The sequence below is a fragment of the Arachis hypogaea genome, chromosome 10, assembly GCF_003086295.3.
Source record: "Arachis hypogaea cultivar Tifrunner chromosome 10, arahy.Tifrunner.gnm2.J5K5, whole genome shotgun sequence".
In the NCBI taxonomy this organism is placed as follows: Eukaryota; Viridiplantae; Streptophyta; class Magnoliopsida; order Fabales; family Fabaceae; genus Arachis; species Arachis hypogaea.
Window position 1 is genome coordinate 53,398,296 of NC_092045.1, and position 7,449 is coordinate 53,405,744.

Here is a 7,449-nt window from a genome sequence, read left to right on the forward strand (position 1 = left end):
CGTTCTACATGCAACAGAGCTTGAATGCGTATCTCTTAGATTCCCCAACAGAATCTTCGTGGTATAAGTTAGATAGTTGGCGGCATTCATCTGGATCCGGAAAGTCCAACCTTGTCTGTGGTGTTCCGAGTAGGATCCTGGGAGTCCGGAAAGTCCAACCTTGTCTGTGGTGTTCCGATTAGGATTCCGATCATGAATGACCGTGACGTGCTTCAAACTTTAACCTGCTGGGCGTTGGTGACAGACGCAAAAGAGGGATTCTATTCCAGTAGGAGCGGGAACCAACCGGTGATTAGCCGTACTGTGACAGAGTGCGTTAGCATAGTTTTCACTGCGAGGATGGGATGTAGCCATCAGCCATGGGTGATGCCTCCAGACTGGTTAGCTGTGCGAGTGACAGCCGCACAGGTTATTTCCCCGTGAGGAATGAAAGTAGCCACAGTTGATGGTGAACCCCTATACAAAGCTTGCCATGGAAAGGAGTAAGAAGGATTGAGTAGAAGGAGTAGGAGAGCAGGCGTCCAAGAGCTCTACAGCATCTCCATCCGCTTATCTGAAATTCCCACCAATGAATCTGCATAAGTGTTCTATCCCTTTTATTATTTATTTCTTTTTATTATTCCTATCCTCAAACCCATAAATAATGTTTAATTTGCCTGACTGAGATTTACAAGGTGACCATAGCTTGCTTCATACCAACAATCTCTGTGGATTCGACCCTTACTCACGTAAGGTTATTACTTGGACGACCCAGTACACTTGCTGGTTAGTTGAACGAGATTGTGAAGAAAATAAACAATGCCCTCAGAGTATACATCTTTTATAAATCCAATTACAAGAAAAAAGGGAATCACAATTTCGTCCACCAAGTTTTTGGCGCCGTTTCCGGGGATTGTTCGAGTATGGACAACTGACGGTTCATCTTGTTGCTCAGATTAGGTAATTTTCTTTTCAAAAATCATTTTCAAAATTTTTCTTTTATTTTTCGTTTTCCCAAAAATGTTTTTCGAAAAAAATTTATAAAAATACAAAAAAATTTGAAAATCATAAAAATCAAAAATATTTTGTGTTTCTTGTTTGAGTCTTGTGTTAATTTTTAAGTTTGGTGTCAATTGCATGCTTTTAAAATTTTTTCTTGCATTGTTTTCGAAAATCCATGCATTCATAGTGTTCTTCATGATCTTCAAGTTGTTCTTGACAAGTCCTCTTGTTTGATCTTGATGATTTTCTGTTTTGTGTCTTTTGTTGTTTTTCATGTGCATTTTTGCATTCATAATTTTCATGCATTAAAGATTTCTAAGTTTGGTGTCTTGCATGTTTTCTTTGCATCAAAAATTTTTCAAAATTATGTTCTTGATGTTCATCATGATCTTCATAGTGTTCTTGGTGTTCATCTTGACATTCATAGCATTCTTGCATGCATCTTGTGTCTTGATCCAAAATTTTCATGTTTTGGGTCATTTTTGTGTTTTTCATTCAATATTTAAAAATCAAAAATATCTTTTCCTTATTTTCCTCCAAAATTTCGAAATTTTGGGTTGACTTGGTCAAAAATTTTTAAAAATTAGTTGTTTCTTACAAGTCAAGTCAAAATTTCAATTTTAAAAATCTTATCTTTTCAAAATCTTTTTCAAAAATCATATCTTTTTCATTTTTTTTATTTTCGAAAATTTCAAAAATATTTTTCAAAATATTTTCAAAATCTTTTTCTTATCTTTTTATCCAATTTTCGAAAAATTAGCTAACAATTAATGTGATTGGTTCAAAAATTTGAAGTTTGTTACTTTCTTGTTAAGAAAGGTTCAATCTTTAAATTCTAGAATCTTATCTTGTAGTTTCTTGTTAGTTAAGTAATTTTTAAAATTAAATCTTTTTTTTCAAATATCTTTTTCAAATATATCTTTTTATCTTTTATCTTATCTTTTTCAAAAATTTTATCTTTTTCAAAATTTGATTTCAAAATATCTTATCTAACCTCCTATCTTCTTATCTTTTTCAAAATTTGATTTCAAATCTTTTTCAATCAACTAACTAACTCCTTGTTTGTTTCTTATCTTTTTCAAAACCACCTAACTACTTTTCCCTCTCTAAATTTTCGAAAATTCTCCCCCTCTTTTTCAAAAATTCTTTTTAATTGTTTTAAATTCTAATTTTAATCTCATCTCATCTTTAATTTTCGAAAATCACTAACCATTTTCTCAAAATTATTTTCGAAAATTTCTCTTCTCTTTTCTTATTCTATTTAATTATTTAATTACTAACACTTCTCTTCACCTCTCTTCATCCAAATCCGAACCTCCTCCTTCATTCTTCTACCCCTTTCTTCTTCTACTAACATAAGGGAATCTCTATACTGTGACATAGAGGATTCCTCTTTCTTTTCCTGTTTTCTTCTCTTTCTTATGAGCAGGAACAAGGATAAAGGCACTCTTGTTGAAGCTGATCCAGAACCTGAAAGGACTCTGAAGAGAAAATTAAGAGAAGCTAAATTACAACAATCCAGAGGCAACCTTTTAGAAAATTTCGAACAAGAGGAAGAGATGGCCGAAAATAATAATAATAATGTAAGGAGAATGCTTGGTGATTTCACAAAGCCAACATCCAAGTTTGATGGAAGAAGCATCTCCATTCCTGCCATTGGAGCCAATAACTTTGAGCTTAAGCCTCAACTAGTTGCATTAATGCAACAAAACTGCAAGTTTTATGGACTTCCATCTGAAGATCCTTATCAGTTTTTAACTGAATTCTTGCAAGTCTGTGATACTGTAAAGACGAATGGAGTTAATCCTGAAGTCTACAGACTCATGCTTTTCCCTTTTGCTGTAAGAGACAGAGCTAGAATATGGTTGGATTCACAACCTAAGGATAGCCTGGACTCCTGGGATAAGCTGGTCACTGCCTTCTTAGATAAATTCTTTCCTCCTCAAAAGCTGAGCAAGCTGAGAGTGGATGTTCAAACTTTCAAACAAAAAGATGGTGAATCCCTCTATGAAGCTTGGGAAAGATACAAGCAGCTGACCAAGAGATGTCCATCTGACATGTTTTCAGAATGGACCCTATTAGATATATTCTATTATGGTCTCTCTAAATTTTCGAAAATGTCACTGGACCATTCTGCAGGTGGATCTATTCACCTGAAGAAAACGCCTGAAGAGGCTCAAGAACTCATTGACATGGTTGCAAACAACCAGTTCATGTATACCTCTGAGAGGAATTCCGTGAATAATGGGGTCCCTCAGAAGAAGGGAGTTCTTGAAATTGATGCTCTGCATGCCATACTGGCTCAGAACAAAGTGTTGACTCAACAGGTCAACATGATATCTCAAAATCTGAATGGATTGCAACATGCATCCAACAGTACTAGAGAGGTAGCTTCTGAAGAAGCTTATGATCCTGAGAACCCTGCCATGGCAGAGGTTAATTATCTGGGTGAACCATATGGAAATACCTATAACTCATCATGGAGAAATCATCCAAATTTCTCCTGGAAGGATCAACAAAAACCTCAACAAGGTTTTAACAATGGTGGACGCAATAGGCTGAATAATAGTAAGCCATATCCATCATCTTCTCAGCAACAGACAGAGAACTCTGAACAAAATAATTCTAATTTAGCTAATATAGTCTCTGATCTGTCAAAGGCCACCTTCAGTTTCATGAATGAAACAAGATCCTCCATTAGAAATTTGGAGGCACAAGTAGGCCAGCTGAGTAAGAAAGTTATTGAAACTCCTCCCAGTATTCTCCCAAGTAATACAGAAGAGAATCCAAAAGGAGAGTGCAAAGCCATTGACTTAGTCAACATGGCCGAAAGCACAAAGGAGGAGGAGGACGAAAATCCTAGTGAGAAAGAACTCCTGGGACGTCCTCCAAGCAAGAAGGAGCTTCCTAATAAGGATCCTGAGGAATCTGAGGCTCACACAGAGACCATAGAGATTCCACTAAATCTCCTTCTGCCATTCATGAGCTCTGACTATTATTCATCCTCTGAGGAGGATGAAGATGTGACTAGTGAGCAAGTTGCTCAATATCTAGGAGCTATCATGAAACTGAATGCCAAGCTGTTTGGTAATGAGACTTTGGAAAGTAAACCTCCCTTGCTCATTAATGAATTAGAAACTTGGATTCAGAAAACTCTACCTCAAAAGAAACAAGATCCTGGCAAGTTCTTAATACCTTGCACCATTGGCACCATGAGCTTTGAAAAAGCTCTGTGTGATCTTGGGTCAGGGATAAACCTTATGCCACTCTCTGTAGTGGAGAAGCTAAGAATCATTGAGGTACAACCTGCCTTGTTCTCATTACAATTGGCAGATAAATCCATAAGACAAGCTCATGGGATAGTAGAGGACGTGCTTATAAAAGTTGAAGACTTTTACATCCCTGCTGATTTCCTAATCCTAGATACTAGGAAGGAAGATGATGAATGCATCATCCTAGGAAGACCTTTCCTAGCCACAGCAGAAGCTGTGATAGATGTCAACAGAGGAGAGCTAGTCCTTCAACTGAATGGGGAATACCTTGTGTTTCAAGCACATGGCCATCCCTCTGTGACAAAAGAGAGCAAGCATGAAGAGCTTCTCTCAGTTCAAGGTCAAGAAGAGCCCACACAGTCAAACTCTAAGTTTGGTGTTGTGAAGCCACAACCAAACTCTAAGTTTGGTGTTCAAGCCCCATATCCAAACTCTAAGTTTGGTGTTGGGACTAGACAACATTGACTTGATTGCTCTGTGGCTCCATGAGAGCCACTGTCAAGCTATTGACATTAAAGAAGCGCTTGTTGGGAGGCAACCCAATTTTATTTATCTAATTTTATTTTATTTTGTTTCTTTGTTATTTTTGTGTTTAATTAGGTACATGATCATGAGGAGTCACGAAAAAAATAAAAAAAAAATTAAAACCAGAGTCAAAAACAGAAGAAAAAAAAAATTTTCACCCTGGAGGACGCACGGGCCGGCGTTCAATGCCCAGAAGATGCATCTGGCGGGCGTTCAACGCCAGAACAGAGCATCTTCCTGGCGCTGAACGCCCAAAACAAGCTACATCCTGGCGTTTAACGCCAGGATGCGCACGCAGAGGACAATCTGGCGCTGAACGCCAGAAACAAGCTTGAAACTGGCGTTCAACGCCAGAATCAAGCATCACATGGGCGTTTAACGCCCAGATCAAGCATCACATGGGCGTTTAACGCCCAGAACATGCACCAATGGGCGTTTGAACGCCAGAATGGTGCATGAAGGCAATTTACACGCCTATAGGGTGAAGGAATGGTATTTCTTTTCACCTCAGGACCTGTGGACCCCACAGGATTCCCACCTCAGGATCTGTGGACCCCACAGGATCCCCACCTACCTTTTCTTTTAATCCTATTCACACTCTCCTAATCCAAATCTCATTCTCAATGTCACCCTTCCCAAAAACCTTCACCAATCACATCAATTTCTCTTCCCAATTACCCCATGCACCATTCACATCAACCTCCTCTTCCCCATAAACCCCACCTACCTCCATTACATTCAAATTCAATTTCCCACCCATTCCCACCCAAAATGGCCGAAACCTAACCCTCCCCATATAGCCGAAACCACTTCTCTCCCTCTCTTCCACTTTCTCTTCTTCTTCTTCTTCTTCTACTCTTCTTTTCTTTTTGCTCGAGGACGAGCAAATTTTAAGTTTGGTGTGGTAAAAAGCCTAGCTTTTTATTTTTCATTCACCATCAATGGCACCCAAGACCGGAGTTTCCTCAAGAAAAGGAAAAGGGAAGGTAAAAGCTTCCACTTCCGAATCATGGGAAAAGGAGAGATTCATCTCCAAGAGCCACCAAGACCACTTCTATGATGTTGTGGCAAAGAAGAGGGTGATCCCTGAGGTCCCCTTCAAGCTCAAAAAGAATGAGTATCCGGAAATCCGACATGAGATCCAAAGAAGAGGGTGGGAAGTCATAACCAACCCCATGCAACAAGTCGGATTACTGATGGTTCAAGAGTTCTATGCTAATGCATGGATCACAAGGAACCATGATCAAAGTATGAACCCGAATCCAAAGAACTATCTCACAATGGTTCGGGGGAAATACTTAGATTTCAGTCCGGAAAATGTGAGGTTGGCGTTTCATCTACCCATGATGCAAGGTGATGAACGCCCCTACACAAGGAGGGTCAACTTCAATCAAAGGTTGGACCAAGTCCTAATGGACATTTGTGTGGAAGGCGCCCAATGGAGAGTAGACTCCAAAGGCAAACCGGTCCAACTAAGAAGACTGGACCTCAAGCCTGTAGCTAGAGGATGGTTGGAGTTCATCCAAAGATCCATCATCCCTACAAGCAACCGATCTGAAGTTACTGTGGATCGGGCAATCATGATCCATAGCATCATGATTGGAGAGGAGGTAGAGGTTCATGAAGTCATAGTCAATGAACTCTACAAAATAGCTGACAAGCCTTCATACATGGCACGGCTAGCCTTCCCCCACCTCATATGCCATTTATGCTACTCAGCTGGAGTTATCATAGATGGAGATGTCTCCATTGAAGAAGACAAGCCCATCACCAAGAAAAGGATGGAGCAAACAAGGGAAGTCCCTCACGGCCCCCAAGGAGAACATGAGGAAGTTCATCAACAAATGCCTCATGGAATACACTTTCCTCCCAACAACTATTGGGAGCAACTCAGTACCTCCTTAGAAGACTTGAGCCAAAACGTGGAACAACTAAGGGTGGAACACCATGAACACACCCTCACTCTCCAAGAAATAAGAGAAGATCAAAGAGCTATGAGAGAGGAGCAACAAAGGCAAGGAAGGGACATAGAAGAGTTAAAGAACATCATTGGTCCTTCAAGAAGAAGACGCCACTAAGAGGTGGATTCATTCCTTGTTCTTTATTTTCTTTCTGTTTTCGGTTTTTAAGTGTTATGTTTATCTATGTTTTTGTGTTTCTACTTCATGATCATTAGTGTGTAAACCATGCCTTAAAGCTATGAATAAAATCCATTAGTCTTTCACCTCTCTTAAAAGAAAAATGTTTTAATTCAAAAGAACAAGAAGTACATAATTTTCGAAATTATTAGTGAATTTAATTTAATTATATTGATGTGGTGGCAATAATTTTTGTTTTCTGAATGAATGCTTGAACAGTGCATATTTTTGATCTTGTTGTTTATGAGTGTTAAAATTGTTGGCTCTTGAAAGAATGATGAACAAAGAGAAATGTTATTGATGAATTGAAAAATTCATGAATTGATTCTTGAAGCAAGAAAACGCAGTGAAAAAAAAAAGTGGCGAAAAAAAAAATAGAAAGAAAAAGCAAGCAGAAAAAGCCAATAGTCCTTAAAACCAAAAGGCAAGGGTAGCAAGGATCCAAGGCTTTGAGCATCAATGGATAGGAGGGCCCAAGGAAGTTAAATCCAGGCCTAAGCGGCTAAATCAAGCTGTCCCTAACCATGTGCTTG

General features: G+C 38.9%; 1 non-coding gene across 1 annotated transcript; it reads right to left on the bottom strand.

The window, feature by feature from the left end:
- Positions 1 to 2,936: 2,936 nt before the first annotated feature.
- Positions 2,937 to 3,040, bottom strand: LOC112719055 (small nucleolar RNA R71). The gene has a single exon (XR_003161375.1). It is a non-coding gene; the product is annotated as a small nucleolar RNA R71 (small nucleolar RNA).
- Between the last annotated feature and the right edge of the window lie 4,409 nt (positions 3,041 to 7,449).